The 17,486-nt window shown below is 40.9% G+C and overlaps 1 protein-coding gene across 1 annotated transcript in view; it reads right to left on the bottom strand.

The window, feature by feature from the left end:
- The window catches only part of suclg2 (succinate-CoA ligase GDP-forming subunit beta), a 106,807-nt gene that overhangs the window by 30,276 nt on the left and 59,045 nt on the right, over positions 1–17,486 (bottom strand). The gene's annotated exons all lie outside the window — the stretch shown is intronic.

The raw sequence follows: 17,486 nt of genomic DNA on the forward strand, positions 1-17,486 counted from the left end.
AAAGCTTTAGTATATATGTAAATAATAAAGTCTTGTGTGATGTATTTCACACCTTTTTTACATATTGATGTTCTATTGGTATGTAGCATGGATGTATAAAGATTTATATTTCATTGTGTAGCCCTGTGGTGTAAAATAATGTTTAAAGTCTGCGCACTTTGACGAACACAAGCGAGACAGAAATAATGAAAAAAAAAGAGGCTTTGATAACAATGTTTTTGTTTGGTTTGGCTTCTATTCCCAATGTTCTAGTTTTGAATACACAATTTGAGTTTGTATCAAGTTGACAAACTGTGAAAAACTTAAATATGTCAAATGTCTCTTAAACAGACCTGTTTTACAAACTACATCTGCTGCACTACAATCCTCTTGCTTCTGACTTTCCTCTTTTAAATCTCTTGTCCTTCTGTTTCCTCCTCCTCTGGCAGTAGCAGATATCGACTGAGATAACGGTGCAGGAGAGCCGTGTTCGACATTGCCTTTGCTGCTCGGTGAACAGGCAGACTGCTACAGCAGCAGACAGTCGTGTCAGCTGGACAGCAAACCAGGGACTTGGCTGGATCCAACAATCTGATACCAATTTAGTCCCAGAAACTGTCAATTACCAGGAAAGCCGGACAAAAAGAGGGATGTGGAAATGTAAGGTGTTACAGATGTTATGCACAAGGTAAAAATGCACAGACTTTTGAATAACGACGATAAACATATAGAGATGTGTGTGATGCGAAAAAGTGTCTGTCTATGTGTGTTTGTAGGCCTTCAGTGCTTCGTCTATACACAAATACACTGCTTTCTATCCTGACCCTGAGCTAAGAAACAAAATGAGAGGCGATTTCTCTGGAGACACAATGAGCTGAACGTTTCATGTGAGCCTCGACGTCTTTCCATTACGCTAGATAATAAAGAAGTGTGTGGATCAGACAAGAGGCTTGTATCAAATCAGGCCTGGAAAAGCCAATTACACTGACAATAATCTCTTGCTGTACTGCTGCCGGCATGCCTCGCCATACAAAGCAACAAATACCTGCAAACACGACAAGTGTGGAGGAGGGGCGCTGAGCAGGGACAGGACATCTGAACAGTCTGTCTGTGAGTGTTTGCTCATTAGGCTGGGCAGGTGGCAGAAAAGATGCTGGGAACATGTGTCTTCAGGATTTTTTTTCTGATTATTTACCAAATAATATGCAATATTCTGCTTTAATGTGAGGAAAATAAAACATATTTTACACCAATTTTAAGAGTGAACACACAATAGATAGACTGGTTGGAGAAAGAAATACTACTGCTGTCCTTGCAAGTGTCACACTGAGGTTGTAATGGAGGTTGATAGCAAAGAAGAGCCGGTGGACAGGAGTGGTAAGCTCCCACGACCCTGGCCAAAACTCATGGGACTGCAACAAGAGAGAGTGCAGAGAGGTTTCTGGAAGCGAGAGCTGGGTCGGACTAAAATCAAAAGGTTAATGTGAGTCGTTAATAGCCTCGGGCCATGGTGGAACAAATGCACGCTTCAGGAGCTCGGGAACAAGCGGAAAAATGTACAGATCAACTGGATGAATAAACACATACTGAAGTGGTGAAGGTTTAACAAGCACTCAGAGTTACTACAGATGTACACCTAAAGAAAATGATAATGTATCTTCACGTTAAGCTGTGCTTAGTGCTGTATGGAAATGAATATGAATACTAGCTTAGTAATGAATACTAATGAATACTAGTTTTGTATATGCTGCATTTCAACAAATGAAAAGTTTTTCAGTTTAAGGCTCATTTCAAAGACAACTGCTACAGAAAGAGGTCAAAACCAAAGAGCAGGAACAGGTCTGTCGCAAATCCCAGATTCAGTAATATAGTCAACACTTTTTATTTGTTTGCTTAAATGTGTTTTAAAATCAGAAATGCTCCTTCCTCACGGTAAAAATCCATTAACAAACAACATTTAAAAAAGATGCTAGTACACTCTTAACAACAGGTTGGGTAAAAATTATATAATGTATTAGTAACTTATAACTTATTCGATTATTTCTAAAGTTTCAACAATCATCAGAGCTGCTAAAGTTGAAGCTACTTTTGTTTGTTTTTTCATGTTTTTTTTTTTTTTTTAAAAAGGGCTTCGATAGAATACAGAAAGATTTACTTACTTCCTAACTTTTAAAACAGGGGTACATCAAAATCATTGTTTAGATGTTGTGTTGCACAAAGATCTCAGTGATTTAAAAACTGATTGTTTTAGTATTCCTTTGAGTGTTAAACAAGTTGAAGGTCTCTTGTGTTAACTTGTGTTGTTGACTTGGCCGATTGAAATCAAGGGACTACAGTATGGGGTCATGTACTCCAGAAATAGATCAGATAGTTTATTATGATGACAAATACAATTTTAGATATGATTGTGTGGTCAAAAGAAGTGAGATATCTTTTAGTTCTGTAAATGAAGAGTATGGGGACTTCGGTTTCTCTTAACACCATCTTTTTTCAGCAACCAACATCCTCCAATTCAAACTGAAACGAACACGTTGGTATTTTCATCTGGGTATGTCAACAATGAGGTTATGTCTGTGCTGTAGACAGTGAGATACTTACACAGTCAAAGATGTTGGTGCAGGTTTAAAACATATTTGCCAAAGTAAGCCAACTTGATACAGAACTTAGCTGCAGATTTCGATTTCTTTTGCGCTTGGTTTGTTGCCAATGGGGTTGTTATTGTCTTCCAGTTTCAGGGCCTACTGACTTTACACAAGATGTGCTGTTTGCACCTCACGGGGAGTCATAACCAGACAAGAAAACTGTAGTATCCATGTGCTGTACTTCCAGATTAAGAGTTAAGAGACAAAAAAGGCCAACTTTATCACTTTGCTTTGCATTTCCTTTTTTGTTTTTCAGTTTTAGGCATCAATAATAATCATCTCTCCACCGATAATATCCACCATTTAATGCAAAAGTGTATCTGAAAATGTCTTTGGTGGTAATAATACACTCCTCTGAGTTGAGATGACAGTCCTGTTGTGAAATGTCATACTAATCCCTTTTTTACAGAATCTTAAATTCTCTACAAGTACTGCTCTAATATCTAAACATGAAGTATTGGTATAACAACAACTATTTCTCCTGTGAATACAATGACTAAAGCTGTAGTTAATGATGTGTGTTGCACTTTGAGCAGCTCTAGTCAAGTATTTATTTTAAAAAAAATGCACTCCCAAGCTTTGGCATGCGTGTAGTTTGTTGGAATTCAACACTTTTACTGCTAATTGCTTTACAATAACATTCAACAGCTATCGTTGCAATTAACCCTTGTTCCAATGATGCCCTCCTAACCCCCCGACAAGCGACTGTTAAAAAATACAGACCACATTAATATCCCTAGAGGACGTGGAAGGGCAGAGCGTCTGTTGTGTCAGTTCATGGCTCAGAGAGCACAAATGATCTCATCAACTGGGTGTTTGAATGGTCTCACATAATGCTCCAACATGTGGGCGCAAATAAGCGTCAGGGGAGCATGAAATGAGGGAGGTCCAGAACTCATGAAGTCTTTGTGTGATGGTGATACTCTCCTAAGTCCTGGAACATGGACAGATGGAGAGATGGAGAACTGGAAAGGTGGCAAAGGGCGGAGCGGCGACAGCAGATGGTTTGGAAGGAAGGAATCTGCATTTATAAAAAGTAAGAAGACTAGGAAAGCACGTTTTTTTAAGTGCAACTCTGGCTAGGAATAGCATGCCACATTTAAAATGAGGCGTTAGCGTGGGTTACTGATCCATGACTATGTTGAAACCATGTGTGAAGTGTGAACACAGCAAGACCTACGCTCACATGGCAAGATATTCATAGCTGGAGAAATAGTGGGTTAATACTACTGCCAAGACGATGGTTTAATCGCGCTTAAATTTATTCTCTGCACGTCTGCTTGGTTAGCAGTGGAATATTTAATACATGCAAATGGATGCAACCACCATTAGGAAAAAAAAAGTTTCAGGGAGAACCTGCCTCAGTTTAGCAGGCAAAAAAGTTTGGAGAGTAGAGTTACATGAAATCCAGAGCAATAATCACTGATCTACGATTTGACCTCCTAAACTGTGTAATGGACGATGTATGTCTGATCCTCTATCATGTCATGAAGAGGATGGAACATTAAGTAGCTCCTATAGAGGCACATGAGAATAAATGAAGCCCCTTTTTTTTTCTTTCTTTTTTTTTTTGCAATGCCCTTCCTCTGAGTGCTCCACTTCACAAGGTTGCTCAATCACAAACGGCTCCCCTCCCCGCGGCATCCAAAGGCCCTATCTGATCGCTGGCTGGCTCCCCCTGGCCCCGTGGTGTGAACCAGGTGCTGTGATGACAAAACGCTCCTGGCAGCAATAAGAGAACAGAGAGAGCAGAGCTCAATTAGCCCATGCTCCAATCCCAGATCCTCTATTGATTTCCCACAGATGAGGAATGGCAGACAGGAGAAAGCTCAATCAGACATGCCCATGGGACCTGTCTTAATGTGTGTGTGTGTGTGTGTGTCTTTGTGAGAATCAACAGGGGATGCAGAGACAAGGTGGCGGGATGGGGTGAGTACATTAGTAATCCATAGTCTTTATGCATACATGATGGTTAAGTAATAGTGTTGTCTGCTGGTGGTGCGGTGGAAAAGGACACCAGTCTTTAATAGCATGCTGTGCTGACCGAAACGCAGATCAAATGTAGAAGGAGACAGACAAGGCATTCGTTCCCTGAAGGGCAAATCAATCTGACAAGTCATCAGCTCCATGGTTCATCTCTGGACATTTCCTTCACTTCCTCAAATTAACCTTCACAAGAGGAATGAGAGGTGGACTGTACAGTGTGGAGTCTGACGAGCCCATTTGTCCTGCACTGATGGCTTGAGCCTTCCTCTTTAGGTGCAAAAGTTTTAACCCAAATATATAAAATATGATGTGTTTAAAAGAAACCGAGGGGGTGCTGTAATTTCCTCATATGATTTCCCTGTCTCAATATAAAACTGTTCATGTTAGGAGCCTCTAACCACCCACATGGCTTCATGAAATTAGAAATATGAACTGCTTTAAATGCACACCATTGATTGTGTCTCAGTTCATCTTAGGGTGCATTCACAACTTTCGTCCGTTTGAAACGAACTCTGGTGCGCTTTGTCAGATGCTACGTTTGGTTTGGGGTGGTGTGAATGCTCAAACAAACTTGAGTCCGCTTGAAAACAGGGGTCTCGATTCCGTCCAAGTGAACCAGAGTTACCGAACGTTCTTCAGTAGGTGAGAACGCGTTCCGGACCAAACAAGGGAGGGGGGACCAAAATGCAGTGCATTGTGGGTTGAATTTGGCCATCCGTCAACAATGTCAAACAGGTTTGCAAAATGTTGCTAACGTTAGCATTGCTTGGCACAGCCTTCAGTCCACCTGCCGATATGCCAGTTTAACCTGACACAGCTGACAGCTCCCAAACTGCACCATGCTACAGGATGCCATTCTTCCACTGTCCTGTTTATTTTCAGATCATAGTGCAGCATTAGGCTGAATGGCTGAAGCCACGGACAAGACTTCAGCCCCGACTAGTGGCAGGGGACTACGGTACACAACATTTGACAAGCTTTTGGTTTTGCACTTGATAAAGAGTAGTCTAAAAGAAAACCCAACCAAATCAAAAATGCGACACTGTTGCAATTGCACCCCTCAATCCCACCGAGTCCACTGGCCTTCAGATGTGAACGTGGCCTTACAAACCCACATGCACGACTCTGCAGCTGATACATTGTTGCTTGCCTACTTTTGTGCTTTGTGCACCTATTGCTTGAACTCAGATAGTTCCTAAAAAAAAGGCTGAACATTTAAAATGAGCTCAATCATATGACATTTATTCTCATTTGGAAACATACAACACTGCAATAAGTGGTGTTAAAACCTCTCTAAACATACCAACCTTATAAGATCAAATGCAGCAATGCGTTATTTAGAAAGATAAATCCAGATTGATTTTTATGGCTAAACTAAAGTACCTTCCAAATTATGTAATCATGTCGGCCTTTTTAAGGGCTTACGTTCCTTCAAAACAGCCTTCCTCTACCTTTTCATGACAGACACCTGACTGACCTGCTGCCACTATACTGTATATCTACAATGAGTCTGCCATTTATAATAGCAGTTAATAAATGAACATTTCCACCATTCATTTCATTCATTTATACACAGGAAATGTTCTCTATGTCTGATAATTATTCTATAGATAGAGACATTAATTGAAAGGTGTAATATTGCTGCTATGACGTCTATATAAACCTCAGCAGATCTTTGTTACACCTTTTTTTTGTGCTGAGAAGCAAAGGTGATATATTTACGACTCAAGGTGATGTCTTCTTTCTAGCCTTTTAGAGATGTAACGAAGCAGCCAGGAATTTGCGGGCTGTACCTTCTAGCAGAATATAAGCATAACTGTGAGGATAAAGACTTTGCCACTTTGCCCATGATGGCCACTTTGCCAATGTTTGTCAATGATTGTGAGTTCTTGGTCAGCATGGGTCAGCGATGGTCTGCACTTTGTCAGCCATGTGTGTTGTGTTTCTATGTTGTCTGACCATGGCTGAATAAATCCTAAGATGATCCACACAGTCTGATTCATGATTTCATCATTGTCCATTTAATACAGAAACAACCCCCACCTAACAATGTCAAACTGACTCTGCTCTCATCTGTTAGCTAAAATGAAAATTAAAAGCCGGGGTTAGCCGACTCACACACACATGTGCTGCTTAGTCATTGGCTATGTGTCCTTTATATTTTACTATCAAATGTGAACCTGTTAAATAATGAAAACCATTTTCTTTCAAAGACTGAGACAATTCAGTTTAGAGTCAATTCAAACCAAACGTGTCATGGTAACTTGCTCTAGACGGCAGCATGTAATCAATCCTCATAATATCATCAGCACATAAAGCGATCTGATTTAACCAGAAGATCCATTGACCTTAGGTAGCTATTACTAAGGATGCTTTTATCTCTGCTTTGTCGAACACCAGTTATGTAGGAAAGAGCTTTGAAGATGGATCAATTCATATTAAGTCAGTGAAAGCCGTCATTCACGCATAAAATAAATGTCATAATAGACATGATGGATTAATGTCGGGTCTTTGTAGATAATAAAACATTGAGTCAGGTCTTTTACCAGCTCTTTTGTAAAGTGTCTTGAGATAACATTTGCTATGAATTGGCACTATACAAAGAAAGATGATTGATTGCACAGGTATTCAAATAGTTTACTAAGGATAAGAATGATCTGGATTGTTTCTTTCTTTCTATCCAGGATCAGCTAATACATACATACAAAAAAAACAGACTTCTCAAGATGACCAAACCCAGATTTTCAGATTAAACCGCTAAATGGATCTGCCCACTACAAACTTTAACCACACGGAACAGCAAACATCCACACAAAGTGAAAGTTCCTCTCAGTTTCTTTAAATTACAAATATGTTGTGTTTGATATTGACATGTATTTGTTGGAATATTTTTAAGAGTTGAAAATCTTTTAGAATTTGAACAATCTGCTCTACTTAATCTTTTATGTTGCTGTAGTGAGAAATTCAATTCAGTTTAAAAATTTAAAATAAGGTAAACCACTTTTTTTCTTTTTTTTTTGATGGCTCATTTAAAAGTTGTATTACATTTATTCCAGCCTGATTTCAACACTCCGCTTAAGTACTGTAATGGATAAAATTCATCCCAAACTTAGATAAAAGTTTTTACTAGCACACACTGAAGGTTTTATCCAGGAAACTATCGTATCTTTTTTCTTATGAACAACCCATTCTCAAGATCTAAACCGATAGCCGTAACCCGATCTGGAATTTTTTTTAACAACTGTACTCAGAGTAAGATCATAACCTTGCTCACAGACTAGATCTAATACAACTAATGGCACCAATGAGCACCTCGACAGACAGCCAATGTGTCAACCAGAGTCATAGTAGAAATGAACATGGCATTATTACACAGAGGGAAATTAATCAAACAGGCATTAATATAAAATCCTCAATCAAATAAACCCAGATGCGCTCATGACCACGGAATGTAGATAAACTAGAGAGCAGAGTCGTTTAATGAAAGCAACAATGCAGATGGACTTTGTAAATGAAAATCATCATATCACATGGAAAAGCAAAACAAACACTTAGGTTACATATGAATAGTTGTAGAATATATACAATATATAACTTATGTATTTAAGTTTCAGTTGTGATAAGAGCTGTTTGAAAGAGGAGAGGAGAGTGAGCGTAGAGGGGAGGGGAGGAGAGGAGAGGAGAGTGAGCGTAGAGGGGAGGGGAGGAGAGGAGAGGAGAGTGAGCGTAGAGGGGAGGGGAGGAGAGGAGAGGAGAGTGAGCGTAGAGGAGAGGAGAGTGAGCGTAGAGGAGAGGAGAGGATTGTGAGCGTAGAGGAGAGGAGAGTGAGCGTAGAGGAGAGGAGAGTGAGCGTAGAGAGGAGAGGAGAGTGAGCGTAGAGGAGAGGAGAGGAGAGGAGAGGAGAGTGAGCGTAGAGGAGAGGAGAGGAGAGGAGAGGAGAGTGAGAGGAGAGGAGAGGAGAGGAGAGTGAGCGTAGAGGAGAGGAGAGGAGAGTGAGCGTAGAGGAGAGGAGAGGAGAGGAGAGGAGAGGAGAGGAGAGGAGAGGAGAGGAGAGGAGAGGAGAGGAGAGTGAGAGGAGAGTGAGCGTAGAGGAGAGGAGAGGAGAGTGAGCGTAGAGGAGAGGAGAGGAGAGGAGAGGAGAGGAGAGTGAGCGTAGAGGAGAGGAGAGGAGAGGAGAGTGAGAGGAGAGTGAGAGGAGAGGAGAGGAGAGGAGAGGAGAGGAGAGGAGAGGAGAGGAGAGGAGAGTGAGAGGAGAGTGAGAGGAGAGTGAGAGGAGAGTGAGAGGAGAGGAGAGGAGAGGAGAGTGAGTGGAGTAACATTCTCAACGTGACAACCCTGTCCCCCCAAACACATGGTAACTTAACATAACTTTTTATTTAATCCCAATGAATCAATCAATGAAAAATCATTCAAACTGTATGTGTGCCTCAACTTTAATACAACACAGATCAGTGCAGTTGAAGTTGAACACCAGACAATGTGAAGCATGACTTTGGCTCATTCTGTGAGGATAGCTTAAAGCTGATTATTGTTTTTGTTTTTTTGCATAATTTAGTTCAATATAAACTAAAAAAAGAAAAGCTCAGAAACAACAGAAAATCAAATAGGATAAAACAAAACAGGGAACATTAATATGAGGGATTAAAAAATCAGTCATAAAATAATTCTTAATATCCAGGTAAATTTGAGGGACGGTCACTACGGTTAAAAGCTGCCTGGCCCTGAGGGGACGTTCAGGTTCTTAACCTGTAAAGTACTTAATGAGGTTTAATTTATCAATGAGGTTTTAAGTCTTTTTAGTTGCATTAAACAACAGGGTACGAACACACAGGATGAATTCATAATCCCTCTTTGTAGTCCATCTTGGGTAGATTGTAGTTTTTACAAAGTAGACCTAGTGACATACGTAACATCCACCCAGTGTAAGTACAGTCGTATTCCCTCATCACTGCAATCATCTTTTCCTGCAGACAGGCGACAGGCTAGGGATACACATTAGTGTTGGAAAAAAAGTTGGTACAGTGTATTTTGCATAATGTATGACCTTCAAGTTACAACTGTGTAGATATTTTGTTTTATTTTGGTCCAAAATCTTTGTGAAAGCTTCACATTTAAACAGCCTCACATGCCTTTAGTATGGTTTATGGAGCTTTTTTTTTTATAGCCTGCTGTTATTTCTATGCCTATAAACTAGCCGTACAAAAAGCTTGTTTAAATTTCACTTCAGGGGACTAGCTTCCAAAACACTCAACACCTGCTGTCACAAGTATAATCACTTACTTTGTGGTCCCAATAGGCTTGTTGAAAGGATATATTAAACAAAAAAAAATGTGGTAAACATGAACAAACATCTAAATTCAAAACTTTTACTACCTCAGCCTTAACTGATGGCTATGAAATAGACAAGTTCTGTCTCTGGCCCAGTGACGTCCACCAGATGCCTGGGTGTCCAAGTTCACGGATCAAGGGTCTTGGCATGTTGAGCAAATACAAACGTACACACAAAAGCTTCATGCTCAAAAGGAAAATAAAATCCCACACATTAAGACCTTGTGCTGTCCACATGTGTGTGTGCCATTAGACCAAAAGCATTGCATGAGGCTCATGCTGAATACATTTCAAGGAATAACACAGGTTACGTAAACTCTGGGTTTAGCCCATAACATAGGCTTCAAATGAAGCATGCTGATGAAATGCAAACATGTGCATATGTGGAAAAACACACCATGCATATTTATCACTGAAAAAGGGTTTTTAATGCCCTGTAGGCAAATTTACAAGAAACCCATTATACTGAGGTAGAGCTTTTCTCTTACAACAATACAATAACCTGCACTGCATATATGAAAAACAGAAATACATCACCCAGAGTGCCACTTCTCCCTTAAAGCACTCAAACCCTCATGCTGTCTGCCTGTAACAAGCAATGTTCGCTCCCCTCTGTGGCCTGTCCTCAGTATGGCAGCCCCAGTGCATTGGCTGGACTAAGTACTCTTCCCTCCATGGCTGGCCCCCTATTTAGTACCCGTGTACAAATTCTGAGGGCTGTGAATGAACTCCATTACAGCTGCATCTTGTTTTCTCCCTTTTCCCCTTTTCTCAAAGGCTTTGCATTGCTTGTGTTTATAACACAGGGAGCCAGCGTCTCCCAAAGGCCCTCAGCTTCGAGCAAAAAGGTAATTTCTTTCCCAGTAAAATAACACACCGCGAGGCTCTCGCATCACAGGTGACTCTTGTGATTAAAAGTTGTCCAGGTCCCTGGAGGGCTGCATATGTGTGTGTAGATGTGGGTGCTGCAATACAAGCATCTATTTGCACTTCTGCACAGTGACTGAATGACCTGCATTCTTTCCATCTCATGCGTGAGTAGCACCTTGAGGACACAGCCCTGTAACACAGAGCTCTTGTCCTTACTTCTAGTGCTGCATGAACACAGAATGGAGCACCTTTTAGCAAAATACATTTATTATATTTTCCATATCTTATAACTTACATTACACTATGAATGAGAAATCGATTACCTAAAAGAAACGTAATAAAACATGTCGTACACTGACCTTCCATACCCAGCCCACCATAGGCTACCGCTAGGTCAGCAAATCAGCTCTAAATTCTGCTGCTTTCCTCATACATACGGTAATTTCCACTAGTAGCCACTGTTCATGGTGCATGGCTTGTACTCAGGCTTGACCAATATAAACAGCTCCCGGAAGCGTTCGTTTTCCAAAATTTTTGTTATCATCAGGCTAATCTTCTCCGCTTTGGAATGAACATGTGTGCTTAACATGGCTATGTGATGCAAGACTGGTTTTTCCAAGTGCTTTAAGTGCACAAAGTCAAACTACAATTTCTATGATATGCAAGTTTAATGCCACATGTCTTGACTTGAGGTTACTGTAATCATTTTCTCAAAGTACTTCCAGACATCACTTCATGGCTAACATGTAACCCCTATTGAACAACCACTATAGTAGCCCAAAACAACGCGTGCACAGTAGTAGTTTAACCCTGCTCAAATAATGATGTCAAAAAACGATTTCTCGAGTTATCGTAACCTTCCCTTCACACCTTTCACTACACATTTCTCTGGGTCACCTGGCTTGGGCTGCAGCCTCTGTGACGCTAAAGTCCTATATGTTGAAACTCATTAGACATGGGCTCAGACATCTCCATACAGGGATGAGAAAGGCATTGCCAGAGCTCCTGCAGGATTTAGCTCGCAAGCATGAAACTGGGGGGGAGCTATTCACATTGACTTTAATAGGATTTAGCTAGATGAAAGGCAACAGGGAAGAAAAGCGCTACAAAGAAGAAAAGAGTCTAAAGGACAGGTCGAGTAGAAATAGCAAGGAGGGGAAGGAACTATAGGAAATACTCAAGTGACAATCTTGCAGGAAGACACATTGGGGTACAGCAAGATATTCAGGTAAGAGTCACCACGCATGTATTGTTAAATCACAGCAATAAGATGCTTTCACAGAAAAAGCAGTATTAGCAGTAGTACTGTTTCCCCTACAGAGGGAGAGATGGGACGCGGAGCTTGGCAGTGTCACTGCAACAAGGAGTGGTTAAAAAGGGACCGCAGGTGAGCTGAAACAGAGTCACTGAGCTGGAAAGAAGGAAAACAGTTTGTAGTTTTGCTGAAGGGCCATGTAGGGACATGCACAACAATCTCACATAATCAGGGAATGGGAAAATACAAGTGAGTACACAAGCACACACAAATTTATAGGTGAGCCTCAGCATTCCAAATTAAGATCTCACACATGCCAGTGGGAGCTGAAACAATGTTGCATGATCAACAGTGTGATAATGCAACAACACATGCATATGAACACACCTCCATAGTTGCCCTGGAGGCGGGTCATCAAGCTGAACTAATGCTAATGTTCCAATCTGTGCCTCCTTCACCACACCTTGCTTGCTTTTGCCTTACACAATGCAGCAGCACAGAAACAGGCCTACGGGTAATGTGCATGCACGCTTTTATGCAAAGTGTACAGTATGTGAGCACACAGTGGGAGAAGGAGGGGCTCGATATGACAGTTTGTGGTTATATCTAAATGTGAAATGTAAACATGCCGCTCATTTGCTCCTCAACTTTTCAAACTTGCTCCTTCTGTGTTTGCCCTTTGCAGTATTTTGTGTTCTCCCTCTTTCATTAATGTACTCTTTGCACTTAACGACACAAGATTTCTAAACGGTAGGCAGCTTATTCACAGCAAGGAACTCAAGAGACCTCTGCCAACTTCGTCAGCGGAATAAAATGCCATTCTTAGTGTGAGAAATGACTCAATGCCAAATTCTGTAAATACAGTAACCTGTGACTCCATGTCTGCTGGAGTGATAGATTGGATACATATTTATAGATTGTTTAATAGACGGGATTAGATTTAGGATATCTGTGAGAAAAACTGTAAATTGTACCTGAAACGATGTAACCTGGAAAATACAGGGTTTATGTAGGTATATCATTATTCATTAACATCTTAAATAGGAGATGTTCTTTGGATTTAGATATTTTTTTTAAAAACACTGGGTGGGGGAAATAACGGATTGAATTTAAACTATAAAACTAAAAATGTTGTTGTGACGCACATATGCCATGCCTTCAAACAATAAGCATGTCTAATACATTGCTGGGGCTCGCACGGACACAAACTAACAGAAAAATGACCGTGAGGGGATGTTTTATAGAACTGTCATCATTCACTTCAGCTCATAAAAAATAGCAGAAAAGCGCCCTCAGCCCTGAGAGCAGAATGGCTGTTGAGTCGGACGAAACATTCATCTGCCACTTCCTTTATAGGCACAGGCACAGGCACAAGGCAATAAGCAGGTTACCTCGCTGTTGGTATTTGCTGCCTCTCTCTGCTTTGTGCCTACAGGTGATGTGAAGGAAAGCTCAATAAATTCAGCCAGTCTGTCAACAAACTGTTCTTTACGTGCATATGTGGAAAGTGGAGCTATTTATTTTAGCATGAAAAATAAATGTGTCCCGTCTTAAAGAGCCCGGGGCCGCAATCCACACAGAGCTGAATGGTCTGCTACACCCAGCTGAGCTACATAACATCTCACATGTTTCACACATACACTGGGCTACACACACTGCTTTATGATTCTTCTTCTTGGTCCCAATTATTTATGAGTACATCACATATAGTATCCTAATTTCATCTTTTTCTCGTCTGATCTCGCAGAGGATAATGTTTCAGGTAATGAATGCTACGAGGGGTAGATACAGGAGACGGGAGCGAACAAGAAAAGAGGGAGGCTTTGTCATCTCAGACTCCGTCTCTGCTATTCAGAGCCAGCAGTACACATCACTTCCACTCCTCTCAGCACAATGAGCCTGAAACATCAAAGCGGAGACCAGGAGGGAGAGAGCGAGAAAGACAGAGAGAGAGAGAGAGAGAGAGAGAGAGAGAGAGAGAGAGAGAGAGGGAGACAAAGCGTAAAAGCGAGTCAGGAAAGAAAAGTGTGACAGGAAAAAAAAAAAAAACAGGCCCCGAATACCTGTTTATGTGGCTATGTAAGGCATCATTACAGCAGGCTCTCTCCATGCTGTTCTGCTCCCATGGACACTGAATGCACCTCTGTCTTTTCCACAGTATATAAATAATGGTAATAGTCTAAGTAAACAGACTCAGTGCTCTCTAATAAAAAAAAGCAAATATTCATGTATGCACGAGAACATTGATGGCCTTCCCTTCGGTTGGTATCAAGCTTTTTATGCAGTGAAAGTGGAAATAAGCATTCTCGTAGCACAGTCTGTCCAAACTATGAGCTAATAATAAATGAAATGGTAGAACAAAAAAAGGTAAGAAATGGGAGTAAAACATCTGGGTATTAAAGCAGTGAAAACTGTGAACAAAGGGTTAGATATTTGGAGGCCATTAAGGGTTGATTGCCTTGATATTAAAGGAAAATACGCAGAACGTCCGTCTCTTTATAACTGTTTGACACCTGGAATCAATACTGTACATTTTACCTCGTCAGAGCTTGGAGCCTTATTTTAATTTCAATTTCAGCTCATATTTCTGAGTCTTGAATGGTAATTTGCTGAAAAAAATTAATGCAAATGAGACGCTCACTCTCTCGCTCTTATTGTGGAGTGATTAACATTCCCTCCAAAGATCAGAGCAGTTTTCTCAGCTCCCCTGGTTGAAATGCTAATGGTGCTTCCAACCCAGTTTAATGTCAACCCTATTCTACTTTTTTCCTAGTCAGGGAGGAGCTCCCTGTCTCTATTTCCATACACAGCAGCAGGAGGGACAGACAGCAGGCTTACTACCCCATCTGGATCTAGGGAATCAGCCAAAGACAGAGAGAGGGAGAGAGAGAGAGAGAGAGAGAGAGAGAGAGAGAGAGAGAGAGAGAGGAGGAACAGGAGGAGGGTAGAGGAGGATCCTCTTGTCCATGCAGGAGTGTTTTTGGAAAGGTAAAGCAATGAATCCAGACTGTAAAAAAACATACTTTGCCTCTGTAGAATTTCAACTCATTCTAAAGGGGTTCAAAAAATAACCAATGAAGGCTTCATACCGGGAGAGAGTGACAGGTCTTTGTAGTTTTTCTCTCCCCTATTGATCGCATTTCTTTTATATCCACCGTATTAATTTTTATTTCCCCGTACGGACCACTGGGTTTAATTCACAGGAGACCAAACAGTATCTAAACACAGCAGAAGTCTGAGTGAAGCAATGCACTACCTGCTGGTCTGGAGGTTTTTAACATTCATCTGTAAAAGGTGTGCAATACTGGTCCATTCACTGCTGTGAAATAAGTATGAGACAGGGCTTTTGAAAAACACAGCTTTTCCGGGACCTCAACACTGCACTCAGGTCTATGAAACATCTACAAACGAGGACGAGATTGGGACGAAAGAAAGAGTTCTACAGAGCTGTAATATTGACAGAATATCTGATATAGGAGAAGACTGTGTATCAATGTTAACACCTGTGCAATCACTTTTTTTTGTTGTATATTTTGATGTCATCATTTGCGGCATATGTTTAGGTTCAATAAAAGCTGGGACACAGGGAAGGGGGTCATGAGATGCCTTCCAAAAACATACAAATATGAAATGACTTAAAATTGAATATTTGACCCATTATTGTGAAATAGTCCTTAAGTGAGATTTGTGCTGAAATGAAAGTAAAACAATTTGACTAACACTGTAGGTACCTGTTGTGCTCTTTGTTTTACTTATTTAAATTTTTCCAAGGCTCTGCTGTATTCTTTAGTGTTGTTTTAATGTCAGCGTTTGGATAGGCCTATTGGTTTCCTTGCTGCCTATGCACAACGTTAAATGCTTTAAACCCTTCCAGGGACAGAGGGTGTCCCCCATCTTTCACATCTTTAATTTGGGGGTCGCGGGATGAAAGGTTTGGGAACCCATGGCTTATACAGTATGTACTCTGTAATATTTCTTCTGCATTACTTCACCATCATAATGAGCACCACTTCATTTTCAACACTTAAAAATCCAATATCTTCACATCCTCTTGTTTCATCATTCAGTGCTGCTATTGCAATTATTATAATATTATATTCATATTATTTTGTCGGTTGTCCCACTCTCCTTAGCTTCCATTATGTTCTGCTTTATTTCCTTCTTACTGTCATGGTGTTAGTGTCACTTTTGTTTTCATGTAATTTCATCATTAACAAAAAAAATTACTTGCTTTATTTAAGTTACATTGTAAACACATACATGGCGTCAGTGTGTTAGAAGCCCAGGAGGTCTTGTCCCGGCAACAGACGCCAGGCTCTCAAGGTAGACGGAGCTCCCCCAACCAATCAGCGAGGCAATCTGGCACGACTACCACCCAACGTCACCGACGCCCAGCCACAACCATCGGACTGCGTCGTCAACCACCTCCGTCCTCATTCATGCACGGCCTGCTCAGACCGCCACCTCAGCGGCAAGGAAGTGTGGACAACAGAAACGCAAGGAATACAAAGGAGAAGTCCTTCCTGCATCTCATCCCGTTTCCCCCTATTCCATTTTCATTTTGTAACAAAACAGTCAGTAAGGTATTTTACCTTACCTTTTGTAAAGCATCTCCAGATAATATTTGTAAAGAATTGACGCTATACAGGACAAATAAAGATTGATTGATGTCAAAGTGTAAAATGCTAACATTCATGTCGTTAAGTTAATACAGTAAGTGACCTGTCATGTAAAGGTCTGGCTGCGGCTCCCAGGTAAGTAGATGCCTTTCAAAGTTAAAACCCAATTTTAACAGAGAACCTGCCAAATGGAATCAGCTCATGGAAATTAGGGTTAAATAAAAAGAAAGTTGTTGTAAGATATTGTATCAGCTACTCAGTATTCCACACATCTAAGCCCTGTCAGAGATGCTAACACAGAGGCAACCGGAGATCAGTCCAGGGATGTGGGAGTGACAGCAGCGAGGGAATTAGTGGTGTGATGACTGTCAACATACAATCAGCGCTGCGGTATTGTTACAAGGCTCATGTTGTTTAGTTTGGAGTTATTAGCTTTCTGAACATAGAGTCAAATCACTTGTAAACCACCCCCCCCCCCCGCCCAGCTGCCACTCATCCAGAGCTGCAAGACTTCAAGAAACATGCTTTGAGTTACAGTTTGGATTTGTGCGTTTCCTTTGTACACAGCCTTCATATGAGCCCTTTTCATTTGTGTGGATGTGGATGTGTTAACAAGTCATTAAAGATGATTTCTATAGCAGTGAAGAGAAAGGTGACTGCAACTGAAAACTGATGGTGTATAATCACACAGCCTCCCAGACTCTCTCTGAGCGAGACATGGACATATGCCAAGGTCCTTCGTCTAATAAGCTTGTTGTGTCAGTAACAAAGTGCAAACTAAATAGGCAGAGCTTTATGAATGTGCTA

Source organism: Labrus bergylta, chromosome 5 (genome assembly GCF_963930695.1).
Source record: "Labrus bergylta chromosome 5, fLabBer1.1, whole genome shotgun sequence".
Classification (NCBI taxonomy): domain Eukaryota; kingdom Metazoa; phylum Chordata; class Actinopteri; order Labriformes; family Labridae; genus Labrus; species Labrus bergylta.